The sequence below is a fragment of the Ursus maritimus genome (assembly GCF_017311325.1).
Source record: "Ursus maritimus isolate PB19 chromosome X unlocalized genomic scaffold, ASM1731132v1 scaffold_X1, whole genome shotgun sequence".
Classification (NCBI taxonomy): domain Eukaryota; kingdom Metazoa; phylum Chordata; class Mammalia; order Carnivora; family Ursidae; genus Ursus; species Ursus maritimus.
In genome coordinates, this window is record NW_024423319.1 from 99,312,337 (window position 1) to 99,320,856 (window position 8,520).

Below are 8,520 nucleotides of genomic sequence, written 5' to 3' on the forward strand. Positions count from 1 at the left end.
TATTTGGGGGGGGGAGGGGCAGACTTAAGAAGTCTTAAGCAGGCTCTACGCTGAACATGGAGCCCCACATGGGGCTCAATCTCACCACCCTAAGATCATGACCTGAGCTGAAACCAAGAGTTGGATGCTTAACTGAGTCACCCAGGTGCCCCCGAGCAGCTTTATAATAGTTGCAAACTAAAACCAACTCAAAAGCCCATCAACAGTACAATGAATAAACAAATTATGGTACAGTCAGTGGAATATTACTCTGCTATAAAAAAGAATCAGCTACTGCTACACTCAACAATGTGGCTTTCTGTCATAGATGTCATGAAAAGCCAAAAAGTTCTGTCACAAAAGACTAGATTCCATTTATGTGAGCTCCATTAATAGTATATGATTCCACTTACATGAATTTCGATAATGGGCAAACAAAATGTATTGTGATTGATGAGTGAAGAGCGGTTCCCTCTGGCTGTATGGGATAAGTGGCAAGGTCGTGAGGGAACCCTCTGGGGCATTGGAGATGTTCTCTATCTTGATCTGAGTGCTAGTTACCCTGGTATGTATGTGCACATGCACACAAGTTCATAGAGTTGTAGATTCAAGATTTGTGTACTTGACTGTATGTATCATACACCTCAATACAACTTTTTAAATGAATGAACAAATCTTTAAAACCATGTAAAGAAGAAAGTCCTTTTTTGACAAAGTGCCAATATTAACAAATAACTGAAATTATGAGCAGTATCACTGAGCCACACTTAAAAATGTCAAAGGAATACTGAAAATAATAAGGTAGCATAGTTTTTAAAATTCTGCCAGTGTGACTGTTCCATCGAGGCATGTATTTTCCCACAAAAGCTTCATCTATTAAAACAGACTTGCCAACTGCTTTTTAAAAAATATTTTTACTTTTTTATTTGAAAGAGAGAGCGAGCGCATGCACAAGCAGGGGAAGGGGCAGAGGGAGAGGGAGAAGCAGACTCCCTATGGAGCATGGAGCCCCATGCAGGGCTCCATCCCAGGACCCTGAGATCAAGACCTGAGCAGAAGGCAGAGGCTTAACCAAGTGAGCCACCCAGGAACCCCTTGCCAACTGCTTTGATGTCCTTCAAATATTTCAGTTCCCATTCAACATCATTTAAAAAATATCTTCCTGTATATTTTATTGATGAGTATACTGATTTCTCTCCAAACATATTTTCATGTGTGTGCACGCTGTACTCGCTTAAACCTATGTGACTACTTTCAGAATTGGTCAATGGACAAAGAGAGGTATAAACAGATCTACAAGGTGGAGAATTCTCTTGGTACTCAGGGGCCTGATCCAATTAGGGCACAGAGTTATGTAACAACTAGTCAATGCTTAATGCTCAATAAGGATGATTAATTTGTAGATGGTGTTGTTTGCCTCCATATATATTGTTGTATCACAAAAAAATCAAAATAATGCATACTGAGCTTTCCAAAGTATAGGCCATTCCTTGAGTTTTATAATAAAATGTGTGGTCAAGAGATTAACTCTGGCTCTGATAGCACCAGGCACTGAATGTCAGGACAAAATAAAGGCAAGAGTCCTTCCAAATACTGATTGTTTACGGGCAGGTTCCTTATTTCACTCAGTCCATTCATTCATTACGTTTAGAATTCTGTTAAGGAATTTCTCCAAAGAAGGGATTCCTATGCTTTATATAACTTACTCATTTTCATTACCAGCATATGAAGGTCCCACTGTCCAGTCTCTAAATGTTTTAAAATTTGGTCACACACAAAATTTTAAGTCTAAGGCTGCACACCTTGAAAGTAGCAGAGGCTCTTCAAATTGTGGGTAACTGGTGTTTTTGAGGTCCAGAATGAGGAGGGATGAGACATGGAAAATCAGGGGATACATTTAATTAGGAAGGGAGGGAAAGAAAGGGACAAGAGAGTCATGTTCTAGTGATAATGCCACAAGAGTGGCTAATCATAAAAATAAAACTGTAGCTTTTCTACTCACCTATGATGCCATTGAAGGAGCTAAGACATATCTTCCAGAAGTGCCAAGGAGGTAAGACATATCTTAACTTCATTGTAAGACAAGAACCTGAAACACAAGGAAAATAAGGGTTCACCCAAATTGAACACATCAATGGAGTCCCCAAAAATCCTGAATTCTTCACCTCTACACGCTGCTCATTTGATACCGTGGGGAGATCCACTTTTGGTTGCAGGTAGAATTAAGACTTGAAATGTATTTTAAAATATGCGACACATTCCCGTTTCAAAATTTTAATGATTTAAAGGATCTCTTTAAAATGTTCTCTTCTGGGGCGCCTGGGTGGCTCAGTCGTTAAGCGTCTGCCTTCGGCTCAGGGTGTGATCCTGGCGTTCTGGGATCGAGCCCTACATCAGGCTCCTCTGCTGGGAGCCTGCTTCTTCCTCTCCCACTCCCCCTGCTTGTGTTCCCCCTCTCGCTGGCTGTCTCTCTCTCTGTCAAATAAATAAATAAATAAATAAATAAATAAATAAATCTTTAAAAAGAAAAATGTTCTTTTCTATCTCTGTCCCTTAGCCAAGCTGTTCACTTTCCTAGAAGCATTCAGTGTTACCAGTTTCTTGGGGATACTTCCAGAAATATTTAATACTTAAGAGAAACCACACAAATGCTCACACATGTGTGCACAGACAGATTTTCAACTTTTTACACAAATGGTAGCATACCACACATATGAATCTGTACCCTGGGTGTTTGCTTTCATGTGAGTATATGATGGATACCATTTCCTATCAGCAGCAGAGAAAGCTTTTATACACGCTATTTGCATGCCACCAGTAGGATCCATCTTTCCACTTTTAGGAGAACCATGCAGTGAACTGAACACACGTAGAAATTGGGTTTATAGACATTATGGCTCCATCACCTACAGACTAGCTTTGACAATTGGGCAAGGTGCCTCAATCTCTGAACTTCACATATTCACTCAACGATGCTTGTAAGGTCTTCCTACAGAGGCTGTTGGGGGCAATTGGAAGAGTTTGGCAGTGGGAGTCAGGCAGCCTGGTTAACGGACTATTTCTATGATCTTGGGCAGTTATTTGATCTCTCCCAGCCTCAGTTTTGCCTGCTCACTGATAACCACAAAGAGCAAAGTTCACTGATCTTCAGAGTACGGCATGAATTACCAAAAAGGAAGCCCATTCACAAAGTGATCACGCATGTCAAGTGCTACAACGTGACCCGAGACCCAAAAGTCACCCCTTTGGGCCCCTTCCTAGTTAATTTTTCCTCTACAAAGGTAACATGACTCTGACCTGTAATATCATAATGTTATCTGGCCAGTTTTTGCATTCCTCATAAATGGAATTAAGAGGTATGTATTTTTTGTTGTCTGGCTTCTTTTGCTCAGCGTTTGGTTTGAGATTCATCTCTGTTGTTGAAATAGCAGTTCACTATTGTCATTGCTGGATTCTAAGTATTGGCCACTATTTATGTATTCATTTTACATCATGAACAAATGTTGATGCACTTTTGCATTGCTCCTAGGTTTTGTCTTTTATTATAATGTGGATCCAGACATTCTAGTGCATGTTTGCATTTCTGTGTGGTTTAAACCCGTGAGTAGAATTGCTGGGTCACAGGGAAGTTTATGTTCAGAATTCTCAGGAACTGATGCGAACTCTACCAAGTGGTCTCCAAGTTTCAGTCAGGGTTTACAGTTGCAAGCACCAGAAACCAACTCTGGCAGATTTAAGAAAAAAGGAATTTACTGAAAGACCATTTAGTAGGTCATAAAATCACCGGGAGGATTTGAGAAATAGGCTCAGGAAAGGCGAGGAGCAAGGGGGGCCCCACAGGCTGGACCACAGCCAATGCCACACCACGGTACCAGCGTCAGGAGAACTGCGTTTCAGTCATGCTGTATTCCAGATCTCAGAGCTGGCATCGTCAGTATCGAACTCTTGCCACTAATACTGCATTCCTCCGGCTCTTACAGCCAGGAAAAAAAAAATCCCTCTGTCCCAGCTTCTTTGCCTCCCTAGTCACTGATTCAAAGTCTGGTGTGTGCACAGCTGACGGGTCAGGCCCGGGCCGCACGTCCAGGCCATAGATACAAGGCTGCTCGGAAAAGCGATACATCACGTAGGCACTTTCCTAACAGAGGAATAGACGAGCATTCAGATATTGGGCATAAAAAATCTGTTTCCAAGATTGACTGTTTCTTCCCAAGTGAAATAACTGGGGGGAAAAACACATACGGATCTCCTTCTACAAGGAAATAAAACAAAACAACCTAAGTCGAGCTCTTCAAAAATCAGAGTTCTCCCCTCAACTACATATTCAGTCAATGTGACAGGCCTGTTAGTTCTAAACACAAATCGGAGGTTCCTCAATTTAAAAAGATTTCACAGCTTTTAGAAAGTAGAAATACAGTAATCAAACATACCAGAGTTTTTTTGTAATGAAGAAAAAAATGCTGTCTTCTTCCATATTTTATCATGGTTTTTGAATATGTGCATACGAGGCCTTCCTCATACCTTGTTAGGGCACAAACTGCCTCGGAGGCCCCTTGTTCTGGTCCCAAAACCATCTGGTCCAAATTTAGGCATCTAAGGCCCCCCTGTGTTCCTTGGTTAACTTCTGAACAATAAGCCCGTTTTATTCTCTTACATCTTTACCCTCTTAATACTCTATGTTTTCTTTTCCTGATTCCTCTAACTACTGGCCCCATTCAACTGTGGATCCTGTTGAAAACTTTCATCCAGTGTTAACAAACTCCTATCCATCTTAAGTTTCGAGGGCAGAAAGCTCTCTGTCTTCTTGCCTTAACTGACCTTAACTTGCCTTAACTAGCTCCTTCCTCAGTACCCCTCTTCCTTCCCTTTAGTCCGTTTCATAGAAGCTGAGGTCTCCCAGTCAGCGAGCCATGAACCCAATAGGCGAAGTGGCATTTATCAGTGTTGCTTCTGGACAGGGTTTCACCATCCTCTCGTGAGATCGCATTCTCCTGGCAGATTCGCCATAGTTACTATCCCAAGCTCTGTCCCTCCTCATGGTGGCCAATCTGCTGGCTGCCTGGTTACCCGTCCCCTCACCAAAAAAGGCCAGCTCCCAGTCTGCCGCTCCTGCAGTCATTCTAGATTTTAACATTCATGGAGATACCTTATCCAACTTAATGGCCCTGTCATTCCTTTCACTCCCTATTCAAAAACTCACACCCTAACCCTTGTCATGCCTTACACACTGCCCCACTTCAGCGTCCCTCTTGCTGCTCAAAAACGTCCTATTTTTCTTTTTCTCACCACTTGATTCCCACCTGGTAGCTTCACTCTGTTAAAGGACTCTAAAAAATTCACGTGTGACGGTTCCACACACATGTGTCGTGTCCCAATTTGGTTAGCCTCCCAGTACAAGCTCATTGTCATTTTACTTGGTCTTGACCATCTCTCTTTTCCATTCCCCTCAACTGACGGGCCCGGAACTTAAAAACTTACCCCAAGTCCTTCCTCCAAACAACTGCTGATTTCATTCTCAGCAGATGACCTTGCCTTTACATCAGTGAAAAAATTGAGGTCATCGGGGAGGTCTCGCTCAATTTCTCTGTAAACATATCTATATTCATTGGTTTTTCCTTTCTTTGCTTCACTCCACAAGTCTGTATTGTCCCTTCCCAGTTCAAGGCCAAGCCACACTGGTGGTCCAACTCAATCTCCTGTACCTGCCCTGACCTTGCTCTGTCAGTCATCTCTTTCTCAAACTCTTTATTGGATCCTCCCCTCGGTCTATAAACACCTGAAGACCTTTTCATTGACAAAGGCCCTTACACCTGCATCCTATTCCACCACCATCTCGCTGCACTCTGTTCCTCCACTTCAGATCTTTCGAAAGCACAGAAAAACTGCCTTGGGCTTTCGCTTCCATTTTCCTCCCTGAGCTCTGAACCTGGCCTTCTTCCTTCCTCTCCTCAAAGTGTTTTCCCTAAGATCCATAATGACCTCATTGCGAAATCTAATATACATTTTCCAGCCTTACGTAACCGGACTTCACTGTCTTTGACACTGCTAATTGCGTTCTCCTTTCAAAGTGTAATCTTTTCTTTCCTGATTACAAAATAAGCACTTGCTGTTCATTACCGCCTGAGGCCATTCACTCAGACTGCTCTAACAGAATACTATGGCCTGAGGAGCTTAAAACAACAGAACTTGATTGCTTACTGCTCTGGAGACTGGAGTTCGGGACGCAGGTGTCAGCATGGTCAGTGAAGGCCCTCTTCCAGCCTGCAGCCTTCTCATTGGATCCTCACGTAGCAGAAGGGGGAGGGGGCTCTTGGAAGCCTCTTTTCTAAAGCACGGATCCCATGCGCGAGGGCTCCACCCTAAGGACGGAGGCACGTCCCAGAGGCTCCACCTTCTAATACCGTCATCTCTGGGGGTTAGAATTTAGGTAATGAATTTTGGAGGGACACCACGTTCAGACCATAGCAATTAGATGATATTTGGAAAATAAAGGAAAATACAAACAAGAAAATTAACTTCACTTGTAATAACACTAAACGGTGATAACCATTATTAACATTTTGACGTTATACACATAGACCTTGATAAATACTTACAAGCTTCTTCAAAAAATATTTAAAGATACGGGGACATATTCACGATATCCATCTATCTGCAATGAGTTTGAGTACCTGGTTTCTTTTCCTTTTTGTCTTAAAACTTTCTACTCCATTTCCATTATAATACCTTCTGCTCTGTTTCTATATTGATACCCTCTTATAGTTCTTCCATTTCTCTGGGTTTTTTGTCCCCCTTTTGGGAGTTTATCTCTCTGTAGCTACCCCTTACAGCTGATGCTTCCCATACTTTTATCCTTAGCCCACTATCCCTCTCACTCTCTTATTCCCTAGGATTCTTTCTTCGACTCCAATACTTTGAACTACTCCCACTGGCCTGAAGATTCCTAGATGCAAGACACCAGACCACGCCTCCCTCCTGAATTTTAGACTCAGTGTGTAGAACCCTCTGTGGGGCGTCTCCTTTTTGTTATCCTACAAATAACCAAAACCTCAACCTGTCAAAAAGTGAGTTGATAGTACAACTAGCCAAGCTGTCACCCAACTTAAAACCTGAGAGACATATTTGCCTCTTCCTTCTTGGTCAACCACCCTCCCCAACACAGCACCACTCCCCATCAGAGGGAAAGAAGACTCTCAGTTCAATTGCTACCTACCTGAGTAGAGAACCCATTCAAGATGAGAATATCCCCAAATTTCTGACTCTTTTTCTTGTTTGAGAGACAAACATTTAGTATATTTTCTTATTGGTAGAAGTTAGGGCCAAAAGCAGGCATAAAACTTTTATTTCTGACTTTCAGCCTAGAGTAAATACACTTTCGCTCAGAATTTATGTTCTAACCTATGTGTGTAAACTTAAAAAAATCAGTGAGCCAAGCAAGGATGTTCAAAATATGAAATAATATTAATTATATTAAATAATATAAGCTGGAAAGCATATTTTAAGACACCCAGTTGAGCACCATCATTTTTCTTAACAATCTGGGGGCCAGGAATGCTGCATGGCTTACTCTAAGATGCGTGGTTAGTTCGGAGCAGATATCACTAAGATCCAATTCTTATAACTCTTGTTCCAGTGTTCATCTCAATATATAAATATTTCCAAATGTTCTTAACCTTGGTCCTCTGAGAAACTGTACAAAAAGATACTCATGCACAAGTAACTTCTGAAAAATCCTGCATATCATACTTTTCAGAGAATTATAACCAGGGCTACATTATGATATTCAGGCCTCTAGACACTTGCCTGTGTGGTCTGCTTCCTCCATAAAAAACTATGAAAATATGTTTTATGACTACCTTGGTATAAAGATTAATATAATCCAGGCTGGATTATTATATATTCATTATTATATTTTCATTTTTTCTTCTTATTTTAAAAGAAATGAAAATATTTTTGTGGCTTCCTAAAAGTATTATGGGCCCTGGCACCGTGCCAACTGGATAAATCAGTCCTATTCACAAGGCACGGGAAAGACTCACAGAAGACCTACAAAGAGAAAACTTATTTACTTTTGTTTTACCTAGCAATTCCAAAATTTGTGCTCACAGGGTCCTATGAACATCTCAAAGCTTACCAGTGTTCTATAAAACACAGTTTGGATAAAATGTTCTCTGCTCTTAAACTGCAATGATAATCACTTTGCAGAAAGGTAGATAGCAACGCAAAATCAAGTTACTCTGATTTGGCCATGGTTGAGATCTCTGAATTAGCTGTAAAATACCCATAAAAGCCTCTTCGAGATGTTTTATAGAGCAAGCAAGCATATCAAATTCTCACATGTAGTTCCCATTAACATATGGGATAGTTGACAATTATATTTCATTAACACATCTTTCTAGTACATGGGAATGGTAATACACCATTAACTCGTGCTTTTGCTTCTTAAACTAATCAAATAAAATTAGGATGTCTATAAAACTAGATTCCCAACTCATTTTCAGAAGATAGATGATAAAAATTTCATGAATTAGAAATCAGCCA

General features: G+C 41.1%; 1 long non-coding RNA gene across 1 annotated transcript in view; it reads right to left on the reverse strand.

The window, feature by feature from the left end:
* LOC121101821 overlaps positions 1-6,374 on the reverse strand; it is a 32,182-nt gene extending 25,808 nt beyond the window's left edge. The window contains exons 1-2 of the long non-coding RNA XR_005833850.1: positions 6,178-6,374; positions 1,982-2,068 (exon numbers count right to left, since the gene is read on the reverse strand). This is a non-coding gene — a long non-coding RNA (uncharacterized LOC121101821). The remainder of the gene's footprint in view (positions 1-1,981; positions 2,069-6,177) is intronic.
* Between the last annotated feature and the right edge of the window lie 2,146 nt (positions 6,375-8,520).